Source organism: Pinus tabuliformis, chromosome 4_1 (genome assembly GCF_031772625.1).
Source record: "Pinus tabuliformis cultivar Carrire ecotype Pingquan chromosome 4_1, CPIR1, whole genome shotgun sequence".
Classification (NCBI taxonomy): Eukaryota; Viridiplantae; Streptophyta; class Pinopsida; order Pinales; family Pinaceae; genus Pinus; species Pinus tabuliformis.
The window spans coordinates 826,140,393-826,153,626 of record NC_142303.1 but is presented as its reverse complement, the minus strand read 5'-3'; the positions used below and the strand labels follow the sequence as shown (position 1 = coordinate 826,153,626).

General features: G+C 35.6%; 1 pseudogene; it reads right to left on the bottom strand.

Moving 5' to 3' along the window:
* Nucleotides 1–2,256: 2,256 nt before the first annotated feature.
* LOC149178783 (putative carboxylesterase 17) lies at nucleotides 2,257–3,369 on the bottom strand (annotated as a pseudogene).
* Nucleotides 3,370–13,234: the final 9,865 nt, after the last annotated feature.

Below are 13,234 nucleotides of genomic sequence, written 5' to 3'. Positions count from 1 at the left end.
CCTCCAAATATTGATTGAAATGAAATCTAACAAATGACTTCTTGGCGAGTAAAATGGAAGTGAAAAACCCTAATGCGGGATCATGAATTGACTAGTCATTATCATATCCAAGGAGAAAGTAGACCATGGATATAATCTGTCTATATATTTAAGGAAATATACTTGAAGGGTATGGAGGGGTGGTTTATGGTAATGGGGAAATCCATGGTAAGAAAGACACAAAAATAATTATCTTTTCCATAGAATTCAATTCATTATAACTTTGGCTCAAGAAATCCTCATTTAAGGGTTTTGTTTGGTTAGGCATTACAATATTTATAATTTCTTGAATGGATGAGGGGTTAATAGTGAACAATACAACTCCATTTTTGGACACAATGGCTTGCTTGCTAGGTAAGTAAAACTCAACACATTAGGATATAAATTTAGGGTAAGATTAGGTCCGAGGAATAATGAATTGGGCTAAATAAGATTCCCAAACAAAGGAGATATCTTGTTGGTCTTGGAAGATCTTATAGGCTCGCTCTTTGAGCTCATACAAATCAAATACACAATGGGTTTCATGTGTATCAACTTCCATTCAATTAATGGGAGATCTTCAAAGTCGATTGATCGGGAAGAGTTTCAGGATTAGTGTTAAGTTACTTTAATCTTCATCTTTTCTAAAAAAGAATGAGGAAATAATTTTAATTTCAATTGTCGGTATGTTACTATTGTTTGTGTAAATATGGAATGGATCTAGACACCAATAACCCAATTTTCTTTAAAAAATGAAACAAGGAAAGGTGTTCTTTTCCTTTTACAGTTATGCTAGAGAGTTTTAGACACATGGCGATGTTTGATTGGAAACATGGTTTTTTATTTTCAAAATTAAAACTTAATTCCCACTAATTTTATTTCTACTAACATCATTGTCATGCATATGAGATGTGGGCCAATGGTCTTCTACTACCTAGATGCGAACTAGGTTGCTTTTTGGTTTACCTTTTTGCCAATTTATCTCTTCAATTGTCCATTGTAGTGCTCTGCCATCGAGCATTGACCCCACTGCTTACATCACTGAGTGCTTTAAGGATGGTGAGCAGGTTGTTTCAAAAACTGAGGAGAGGACCCTCAACATAATTCTTTGTGTGACATGTGTCCTGGTGGTATATTGATCAAGCACTATTTCTAACTACCCCCGCCCCCTCATTAACATTTGAATGCTCTAGGGCCTTGAACATATCTCTTCAACCATAGATATGTAGAAAATCAACAATGTGCCTCAAAACTTGCACGATGGTTAAAAAAGGGGCCGAAAGGGTGAAAAGTACCCCTATTTAATATTTAATTAATAAAATTTTATTTTGCAACTATGGGAATGTATTGTAAACTTTTCCCTAATGCAATGCAAACGATAAAGTTAAACATTTTCCACCAAATTTTATGAATATTATCCCCAATGGTAGGGTGTTAATCACTTTTCTTAAGTATACATGAAACCATACATGTAAGAACACTTACAGCGTTATTTAAGAAAAATCTTAACTACAATAGAGTTAATGAAAATGATAAGCTAATTACAATTATATGATTGGAAATAGAAAATTAATAATGTTGATATTCATAAATGGGATCACGATCTTAAAATATAATTAATGAACATTCATTTAAATTTTCTCTCAAGACTTCTCAATAATCGAAAGAAAAATAACACAACAAATTAATTAACTCAAAACATATTTACATATATTTCATAAAGAATATGCACTAATGTTGAGTTACAAAGTGTAAATAAGTTGTTTTTATAATGATAATTAATTCAAAACAATAATTATTACATTTATGCATTTTTATAGTTGAATTTGGTTCATTCTATCATCTGCATGAACTAATAATATCCAGGGAAACAACACCTCTAAGGATTTCAATCGTATCATCTAGTGTGCAAGATTAAACACCCCTAATCTCCAAGAGCATTAGAAAGCTACCCCAAGGATATGGTATATTTTGGGGTATAATGAATAAGGAATAATGGAAAGTGACCAGAAGGTATGTGGATGGAAGTAAGGAACCAGAAACCATGACAGAGTTGAGTATGGCACACAAAGCATGATCTATAGAGAACAAATTATTCAGATAAATAGAGGACAGACAAATTATTCATATCTACTGCACACAATTTCTAGATGGAGAAAACGAGAGAATATAGTAAGGATGAGAATTATGTCAGCGCTCAAAACAACATGACGGAGGAGTGTGCTTTTGTTGTTAAGGCTATTTGGCAATCTCTTGACAAGAAATCTTTATAATGAAATTTTGTATGGCATCCAATAGATCTTGTGTCTGCCGTGAGATGTGGGCGTCCATGGTATTGAGATAAGAACAATGTCCCATATTCTTAGATATGAATGCCTCCACATTTTTCCCCGCAATCTTCATGGCCTCACAATACTCAAACTGCGTGTCACGGATCAGATCGTGGTCCGCTATCGCCACCAGGAACGGAGGAACATTCACATCTTTTAGATTTGGAGCTAACGATCCCATTGGATTGGCGACGGGATGGTCATTAGTGCTACCCTCTGGCCAGGCAAGTAGCTCTGGAGGAGTCTCCATCTCGGATTTGCTCCTGTGCTCTCTCACAAATCCTGGGTGTATCATGATGCCCCCGCAGAGCCTGAGGTGATGTAAACGTTCCATAGGTGCTGCACGAATGGCCACCTCGTGCACCAGGGTTCCTCCAGCGTTTTCTCCCGCCAAAATACAGCGCGTCAAATCTCCATAGCGACTCAGCCACGGATCTTCCCAGTCCCCGCGCGCCAGACGGTGGAGCCATTCAACAGATTCCATGGCGTCCTCGCATGCTGCAGGAAGACGGTGTTCGGGCGCCAGTCTGTAATTTACTGAAACGCACATCACCCTACACTGATTCACAAGCCGAAATAGAAATACGTTGTAGCATCTCCAGTCTGCACTCCCTATACAAAACCCTCCACCATGGAAATGAAGCAGTACGCGGTATTTCTCCAATTCGCTCATATGATCTGTCGCAGGTTCAGGCAAAGAATGCGAGCCCAAATGGCCGTATGAGGATTGATCTCCAAATCTCTGGTTGCCACTCCATCCACAAATACCTGAGAAGTAGTCACTGGTGTATTCCAAACGTTTAGGGGACGCTCGATTGAACCATCATTGTAGATCCCAATTACACCAAGAATTTCATCTATTGAAGGGCTTTTCTGATATTTTCTGATATTTGTACCCTGCAGAAAGGTCAAGTGGGCATTTGGTTCAATTTCTCTTATCCAAATTTAATCGTGCGAGTGATGTCATGAATCATAAGCGATTCAACCTAAGCGACATGAGCTTTGGTTTTGCCTCAGTCATTTGCCACGAAAAATCTAAAATATATGTTGAATATTATCTTGCAAACAAAGCAAATTACCTGTAGTTTTCTTAATATTTTTATATATTAAGAAGGAAGGGTTATATATCATATTTTTTTAAAATTTTTTAATCTGGGAAGGAGTTGTCTCCTAGAATTATATACATATTAGTTCTCTGGTTCGTTGATGGTTACATTAACAGATATTAGTTCTCTGGTTCGTTGATGGTTACATTAACAAAATTTGAATTAATATTAAAGAATCTTTGAATGTTTGGTTCCGATTTTTTTTTTTTAAATTTCTATCCTAATATTGGATAATTTTATATAAAGAAGTAAAATAATTGAATACAAACTAATTTGGATTGTAATTGCTTTCTATTTTTTTAATACAAGGAAGATGTGTAATTTCTTTACTACTTAAATTTGACATTTATTCTCAATGAAATATGTAATTCATATTGTTTTTCATTGACATGTGAGCTTCAAATTAGAAATTTTTACTTTCGATTACTTTGTTTCTTTATATAAATCCATCTTAAATATGGATCTAACATGAGCCGCGAGGGATCCAATTTGTGCAAATTTTTTATGACAGATAGATGGACAGAGTTACACATCATAGGATGTAGAATGAGCCTCTTGACTCAATAAAGTTGATGTCAAATTAAAGTAGAAATTAAAGTATTTTATTTGTGGCCAACATTAATTTTATTATTATTATTATTATTATTTTTAATTTGTTAATGTAATTTGTTAAATATATACAAACATACAAACCACCATGAACTATGTGATTAACTTAACTTTAAAAAGAATACATTGTACATAGAATTAACTAAAACTATCCTAGATCCATTTTAACTTCAACAGGGATCAAATTTCTTGAGGTGCAAACCTTTTTTATAGTGAAACTAATTCACTTCTCGTTAGTGTTTGAATTCAAAAACTTTAAAGTTCAACAAAAATTAGTTAGTTAGAATTTTGAAAAAAAATCAATATTAAATTTGACATACTAAAAAAATTCAAAATTATATATATATATATATATATATATAAATATAATTTTTATGTTTTATTAAAACATTACACTTCTATTATAAGGTTTTATAAATATATGTAAAGATTTATAAATTTATATAATTTAAATATGTTTAATATAAATAAGAAATCAACATATATAAAAATAATAAATCACAAAAAAAAAATAAAGATTAAAATAATTTTCATATATATATAATTTTTTTTATTATTGTTGAAATACTTTTTTATTTCTATTATAAGTGTTTATAAATACATAAATTTACATAATTTAAGTATTTATAATATAAATAAAAACTTATCATACATATATTCAAAATAATAATAGAATGTTAAAAATGTATATTTTATATATATATATTAAAAAATAATCAACTAAAACAAAATTGAAAAATTAAAATACTATTTATGGAAATAATACACTTTTATTATAATTGTCTATAAATTTATACATTTTTATTATAAATGTCAATAATTATATAAATTTATATAATTTAAATTTGTATTTTATATGAGAATGATGCATTGCAAAACATTAATAACATTAAAAATATTGTTACTTCTAAGTTTAAAGAAAAAATGTGGTGTGAGAAAGATTTAGTGGCTAAAAGAAAATTAAGTTATTATAAGAAGGTCATCAAAGCCCCAAGGGTTAGCTCAATCGGTCAAGCCGGGGCCTCGCCAATGGGAGGTCACAGGGTCGAAACCGGAAAGCTCTTGGGGTTAGGTCTGTGATGGCCGAGGGGTGTGACCCCCTTCGGGTGGGGTCCACCCTAGAGACTTCCGATCCTGGACGTAGCGGACCACTGACCATAGTATCCGTGAACCAGAAGTGAAAAAAAAAGAAGAAGGTCATCAACCCTACCCTAGAAGATCAAAAGTATCTCTCTATTTTAACTAGCTCAAAGAAGAAAATTAATATAGCAAAGATTAGAACGAACTCTCATGAGCTTCATAGTGAAACAGGTCGTTGGGCAGTTCCTAAAACACCATGGATGGAAAGGATCTGCCATCTCTGTGAGCATAGGAACATCGAGGATGAAAACCACTTCCTCTTAGAGTGCCTCGCATACAACCACATTAGATCTCAGTTTCATAATCTTTATCATAATACTGACCTTCCTAGCCTTTTAAGATGTCAAAATTATAATGAGCTCGGGATGCTTCTCTCCAAGCTTTTTGAGCATAGGAATAAAATCTTAAATCAAACTAAATAATTTGTTTCTTTAGGTCCGATAGACCAAAATTTGGTCTCAGTGGACGTTAACCATCATCATCATCATCATGTATATATATAAAATAACTTTTTTTAAATATATAAATTTATATAATTTAAGTATATATGGTAGAAATAAAAAAATTGAAAAACATATATATAATAAAATAAATGACAACAAAATTAAAAAATTAAATATTAAAATAATTTTTAGTATATCTATGTTTTATTTAACTTTTATATTTTAGTGAAATGTTAGACACACACACACATATATATATATATATATATATATATATATATATATATATATATATATATAATTTAAGTGTTTATGGTATAAATAAAAAATTAACAAATCAAAATTGTGAGGCTAAAGATAAACTAATAGAAATGAAAAATATTATTTCATTTTATGTAGATCAAAATATGATTCTCAGTGTCCTCATAAGGTAACCTCATAGTATCCGCCTAAAGATAACCTAACTCATATTGGTTTCTCCAAGTTGAGTTTGACATTCATAAACAACATTCCATTAATGCGGATAACCTAGATCTTTTTTCCTATTTTAAGAGCAAGTAGGTTGTAGCCTTTAGAATTTGAATAGAATTTTTGAATTTCCTTGATTTCTTAAGGAACTTGAAACAAATTTCAATAGAATTTTAGAATAATTTCATGAAATTTTTCTTTTTAGTGTTTGGGTTGTTCATCTTCAGCTTGAGATTTGTGAACCTCATTGAATAAATTCATCTAGGAATGAAATTCAAGAACATCAAATTTCAATGTTATTTCGCTAACATCCAATTTAACCAATTTTGTTTGTCGAACCATTAATTTAGGAGTGAAAACATATTTGATCTCTCTCGACACTTGGTAGATCCAGAGTTAAGATGGATCTAGGTTAGTCTTTCACCCTTTATAAACTCTTTACCCGTTTAAATAGGTTATATTCCATATGAACACCATGGTTCAATACATTATTTTTATTTTATTAACGGTTAGTTTTATTTTTTATTTTTATTTTATTATATTATTTTTGTATACATAACATAACATGACAACATAAGATATTACAACATCCTCTTAGCACAATATTATTGGTATTACAAATCAAAATGAGAAAGATGAGTAATTCATTTAGTTCTCAACATATTTTTGAGACATGGTTTAAAAGAATATTAATAACAAAAAAAGAATTCATTGTTATCCATGAATAAAATATTTCAATGCCCATATTAAATAACATGATTTTATCGATATATAAACTTATTGTGCAAGGGAGCGAGGGACGGTGCGCGGAGCGAAAGGATTTCCCAGGGTTCGAACTTGAGACCACCCACCGTCATGTATCAAATCTTAGACAAGGGTTTGGATGGCAGATCAAAAGGTCTGCAGGTGTCTGCATCCCACCTTGCGGTCTGAAATCTGAAGAATGGGCGTTTCGATCTGATTAAAATCCTTCCGCAGTTTCAGAGGCTCGTTTCGGGCACCCGCCAGATCAACGCTGATGGCCTTCTGGTTGCTGGCTGCGACGACCTATATACACAAGTCCATCTCCTTCTCCGCCTAAGAGGGGGCAAAGGGGGTTTCAGCTATCTTATGAGGGGCGCCGTCACCAAGACCGGCCAGAAGAAGACCAGCAATTTTGATGCTTGCCGCGACTTGAATGGAAGGTGGCTTCGCCGCGTGAACGCTGAGAAGAAATTTGTGGTTTTTCACACTGATTTGGTCAATGCAATCAAAGAAGGGGGCCTGCATGTGGCAGATCTGCCCCCTCACATAACGGTTTGGGCCAAATCTTGCAGATCCGGGATGGATCTAACCGATCTGTCCAGTCCCAGGCAGCAGATCGGTGGAATGGTGCATCGGCTGAGCGGAGGGGAAGCAGATCTTGAAATGCAAAGGGCAGAAAGGTTCAACAAGAGGTTAGATCTGGAAGACAGTCTACAGTCAGAGCACTTGCTAATCAGCAGTGACATCAGGTCAGGCAGACCAGGAACTCAGCGAAAACCCAGCCCTCAGGTAACAACAAATCATTTTCATTTTCAGATTTTTATTAAAACCCCAGAGGGGAAAACCTGTTTAGTGTGGGTACATACAGGAAGCACTATCATGCAGCTGAAACAACAAATCTGGGCAATGACCGGATATCCTGTTCAGTTTCAACATTTGGTCAGAGGCAGGTGGTCTCTCCAGGATAATAGATCTTTGGGAAGTTATGAGATTAGTCCAGAAGAAACTATTGTTTTAAACTTCAGGCTGAGAGGAGGGGCTATGCATCAGGGACAGACAAGCTTCTCAGGAGGAGAAAAGGGGAAGAAGGCAGCACCTCAGCATCAACCCAAAGGGTTTTCTTCCTACAAAAACATTCTTCAAGGCAACAGAGATTCAGGGTCTTCTCCAGAACAAGGCGGATATATACCCAGGCCATATATAGTAGATCAGCTAGGGGAAACTCCAGCCCTTAACTTTGACTCTTCAGGGATCGATGATTTCGTAAAGGACTATGAAACGCAGGCCCTAATATGTCGTTTCAACAGTTTTTGGCCAAAACCTCTGGACCTATTTCACTGGATTTTCACCAGTTGGACCATGGAATGTGATATACATCTATGCTCTAAGGGGTTTTTCATCGTCAGATTTGCATCCAGGGAAGTCAGGGATACAATCATCAGTGCTGGACCTTGGTTCTGGGGAACGTCGGGACTGTTCATGACTCCATGGTTTCCAGATTTTGACCCAAATAAAATGACTGTATCCAAAGTACCGGTCTGGGTCCGTTTATACAACCTTCCCCTCCATTTCTGGAGTGAACAAGTCTTGGAAGGAATAGGGAACAGCATAGGAAAATACATCAAAACAGATCTGGAAAGGATTGATGAAAGGGTCTACACTTTCGCGCGCATTTGTGTGGAAGTAGATTTAAGCAAGGGGCTGCCAGACAATATAAGGCTGATCTACAAACAACAAAATTGGCTGCAAGCACTAGACTACGAAAACACAGCTTTCAGATGTAGGCTTTGCAGGCAAACAGGACATCTGCAAAGCACATGCCCAGAAGCCAAGAAAGCAAACGGCAAAAGAAAGCAGAAAGGGAAGCAGAGGAAAGGATGGCAATTTTCTCCCCCTAATGCAGAAGGTGAAGAATCAGAAGCAGAAGAAGAAGATTCCCCTGAAGAGAATGTTGAATCATCTCAAGAAAAGGAGACCCAGAAGGAAACCACAGTAGACAATAAGGTCTCACAGCTTCATCCAAATCAGGTAGAAAAGGCAAACGAGGATCAAAGTATGGGAGGGATCAAACGGCACCATCAGTCAGATACTTCAGATTCATACAAGGAAGGGGGTTCTCAGAAAGCAGAAACCCAGTTAGTTATAGCTTCGATCGAGCCCACCCAAGGAGAATGGCGCAAGGTTGAAAAGAAAAAGGGAAGAAAAACTTGATGTGTAAAGTTTAAACTCAGTTTTTCTTGCCCTCCTTTTTCTCTTTTTTCTCTTTTTTCTCTTCAATCTGCACGTTAGTTCTTTAACGTTGCGTGGGGTGCGGAAGCACTCGAGCCCAATGGGCAGATTATGGAAATGCCTCAATGCATCTGCAAGTGTAACTTTTCATTTTTCTTAATAAAAAGTTACCGTTTTTTCCACTGGAAAAAAATAACATGATTTTATCAATATTATATAGAGATAAAGTAATTGAATGTATTTTTTTTTCACTTTTTAGTAAACATGTAGTTCCTTTTCTATTCCAAAATATTTCAATACTAACTTTAAATAAGATATTTGAGTATTCATTTTAATTAAAATATTCATATATATTTCATATAAAGTTTTCTCTTTTGAGTAAAAATTGTATTACCTTCAAAACAAGAAATTACATGATAAAACTAGAGAGTTTAGATTGGTTAGTCATAGGGGAAGCCTGATAAAATCCAAAAATGTACCCTTTTAAGAGAGGAAGAAGACAAAAAGTTGCCCAAAAGTTTAAAATATACCATAGATCTACTAATATACAGGCCTTTGAGGCCATAAGAGTAAAACATGTAGACATGAAACTATGAAACCAAGGACATAATAGGATAAAGAGACTAGGAAAAAGGATCCAAATATGTTGCTGCAACCTAGATCGGCTCCTTGTTGTTTCCTAGTGAGCTACTGGTAGTATGAAGAATGCCCAAGTTCTTATCAATGTGCTCTAGTGGTTAGTCTAGGTCTATCACGTGTCAATGGAAATGATCCATGGAGATGATGATATCCTCTCTTTTCTCATGTCAATCCAAGAGATCCTTTCCCAGTACAAATTTCATATGCGAATACAAGTCCACTGTATGCATATACTTATTGAAACACCCATTTGTGTCCCCTGTATCAGGCACCTAATCAACTAACTTTGCTAGTACCTCAGTGTCTGAGAGGAGATGCCCTTGATTTGTAACTTTCGTCCCAACCTGATCGACTTCTTCCTAAACGGGGGATAGGGTAAGATCCCAAAAATAAGCAACTTCTTTCATCACTCTATGATGAGTTCATGCATTGCCATGATTAACCCTTTCTAGATAGTAAACTATACCCTTATGGAACAAAGCTCACTGAAATGGCATGGCGACCGCACATCAATGCAATGAAGGCTATGGAATAGGTAATGATGTATCAAGGGCGAGGTAGAGATGGACACACCTAAAGGTCGAGATGGTGTGACAAAGCCATCACCATGCTCTGAGTTGAGGTGTGTACTAGGAGAATAGAGGGTGCTAGAGGGGTTGAGAGAATGCCAACATAAAGAATTCCACAAAGAGTTAGAAGCTACAAATGAGAGAGGGAATCCCAAAAGTGAAAATGGTTGACAACCAACCAAGGTGGAAAGAGGATTTGAGTTGTTATAGGGAATGACTATCTAGACAAGAACATCGAGAAAATAACACTTAAGAAAAAACCAGGGTGGTGCATTAGAGGAAATTTCAGCCTAAAAGTGGCCTCCGAAGGAAAAATAATAAAATAATAGTTAAAATAATAAAATAAGATTTATAAAATTTGGAGGGAAAAAAAAGAAACCTATTTTTTTAATTGTATTTTTGGCTTATCTCCTTATAGGTTTACTGAAATTTCAAGTGTAGAAACTTGTTGGATCCAAAATTAAATTGCACATCCAACAAGTACCCATTGTGCATACTTTTAAGAAGCACCGCATTGATAAAAATTGAAGATACATTAAAAAAGCGTGTTCAATACACTTTTTTAATGTATCTTCACTTTTTATCAATTTGTTCATCTCAAAAGTATGCACAATGGGTACTCGTTAAATGTGGAATTTAATTCCACATCCTATGACTCTCTACACTTGAAATGCAGGTAAACCTATAAGGAGATAAGCTAAAAATACAATTGAAAATAGTAGTTTTTCTTCTTTTCCCTCCAAAATAGTTGTATGTACCACTTTTTAAATTTAAAGGATTTATATTGGTTTACTTATTATGACATGGAAATTACCTGAAAATTTCATTGGCACTTCTATGCTAAAATTTCCTCTATTGAAGGTTTAACTTGCTTAAGGGAAGAGACACTCTACTGATGTGATGGAGATTCACCGTTGAAGAGTGCACCCATCTGCTTTGAGGCTTTAGATAAGTTGTTGCATAGAGAACCCCGTTATCGAGCTTAGAGGAGTGTTAGTAAATATGCAGAAGGGAAGTTGTCGACTTCGTGGAGAAAATCGTGCTAATGACCTGGCTTTCCCTTTCTCTAGTTTTTCTTGGACAACTAGAAACAAAGAGTCTTTGCGAGCATGAATCATAGAATTGAGCTAATTTAGGCTACTCTTCAATGGATGAATCACTACATTGAGGTGAGAATTGAACCAATGGTATTTCCAGATAGTCATTTTTGTTTACTCTTTTTCACTCATAATCATTTTGGCTAAGGTGGTTGGCCTTCGTGGAGCCATAAATTGTCGTCACTGGGGCATTGGATTCCATTTTGATGGTGGCAGAGTGTTCTCGGTCACATGAGATAGAGATCACATATAATAGAGCAAGAATATTGTGAGCTAGACAAGGCAGATATGCTAAGAATGTAGATGACAAGAAATGAGTTAAAAATTCATAGTGTTAGAATGCATGTTTAATACACTATGTGCACTGATTTTTTGAATGAAATAACTAGCTAGAGGGATGTGCTACCGTGTCCCCCTAACTGAATGGATGGTGGAAACCCATCCCCCACCCCCTCACATGTGAAACACCCCATCTAAGGATATTAACTTTATATAGATTTAGGGAGAAAAAATGATAATAATATTTTAATGTTGAATTTAAATATAATATTTTAATACTTAGTTTAAATAAAATTATCTTATAGTGAGAGGTGTAGTTTATTCAATTCTTAATATGGATTTATTTCATGAATACATGCTTTGTACCTTCCTTAATTTACTACTAGCAATAAAATACATGTTAATGTACACAATATCAAACATAAATAAAATATTTTTGTTGAGCATAATGTTGGAATTAATGTCAAATGGGAAAGGATGGAAGATGTGCCATGTGTCAAGTTCATGAGGAATCCTACGATTGTTGCAGTCTTTGATAGAGAACCAAAAATAGTTTGGAGTCCCAAGATTTGAAGGAATTTCTGCCGAAGGAGATTAGCTTAGATTCCCTTGGAAATGGCATAGTTGGGCAGTGCTCGGAAAGAGCTTTCCAACAATATGCTAAAGTCTAAAAATGGTTGGTTAAAGTCAAAAGGCCAAAAGTCAAACTTGGTGACCTAGACACAGGCCCCTCAGAATGGTTAACGTACATGCGGGGCTTGAGTATAGGTGGAAGAGTGGGATTGGTTGTTTTTAAGCTCAAAAAGAGGTGCGCAAGTCCCACTTAGGACACGTAATCCTGGAGGGTATATTTAGAAAGTTAGAAAGGCTAGTGCAAGGTAAAGTTCTAGGGTGACAAGGCTTCAAGAGAACATGGCAGAGATTGTTGGAAAGGAAAATGAGTGTTGATAGGTTGAAGGAGGTCCCCACAGCGACATCACCCCAGAAGAAGGACCCGAAAAAATATTGAGGGTGTCGAGATGACGTGGTGCTAGGATGTTAGCAGGGGTGAGTTAGCACAAAGGACACATGGCACATTCCAATTTGATGATGGAGACAAGTGGATGCATAGGTGGAAGTGATGGTGGAAGATGACATATGCAGATCAAAATCCCATGATTACATTAGCATGACGTAAGAAATGGACATGTGGTATTCTAGGAGAGTGACATGTGGCATACAAATTTGGATTTTTTAGGTATCCAAGTGGTCCGAAAATGGATGACACATGGCACCACTCAAAGTGTGACATGTGGCAATTGTCACAGGTGGCAGAAAATTCAACATGGTGGCAAATACACATCACCATGGATCGATTTTTATTGGCTCGTATTCATTATTGAGTTCCCATAGGGCCAAATCACCTTAGAGGTTACTCCCCAAGAGTTTTCGTCACAACGCATATTTAGAATCCTGGGCTAACGTAGCTCCGGGACATGGTGGCACAAACATGGCAGTGCCCAACAGTATGAAGTGAAAAGGACACATGATCTTGAAAGCCATTCCATTGGTGTAGTGCAACTG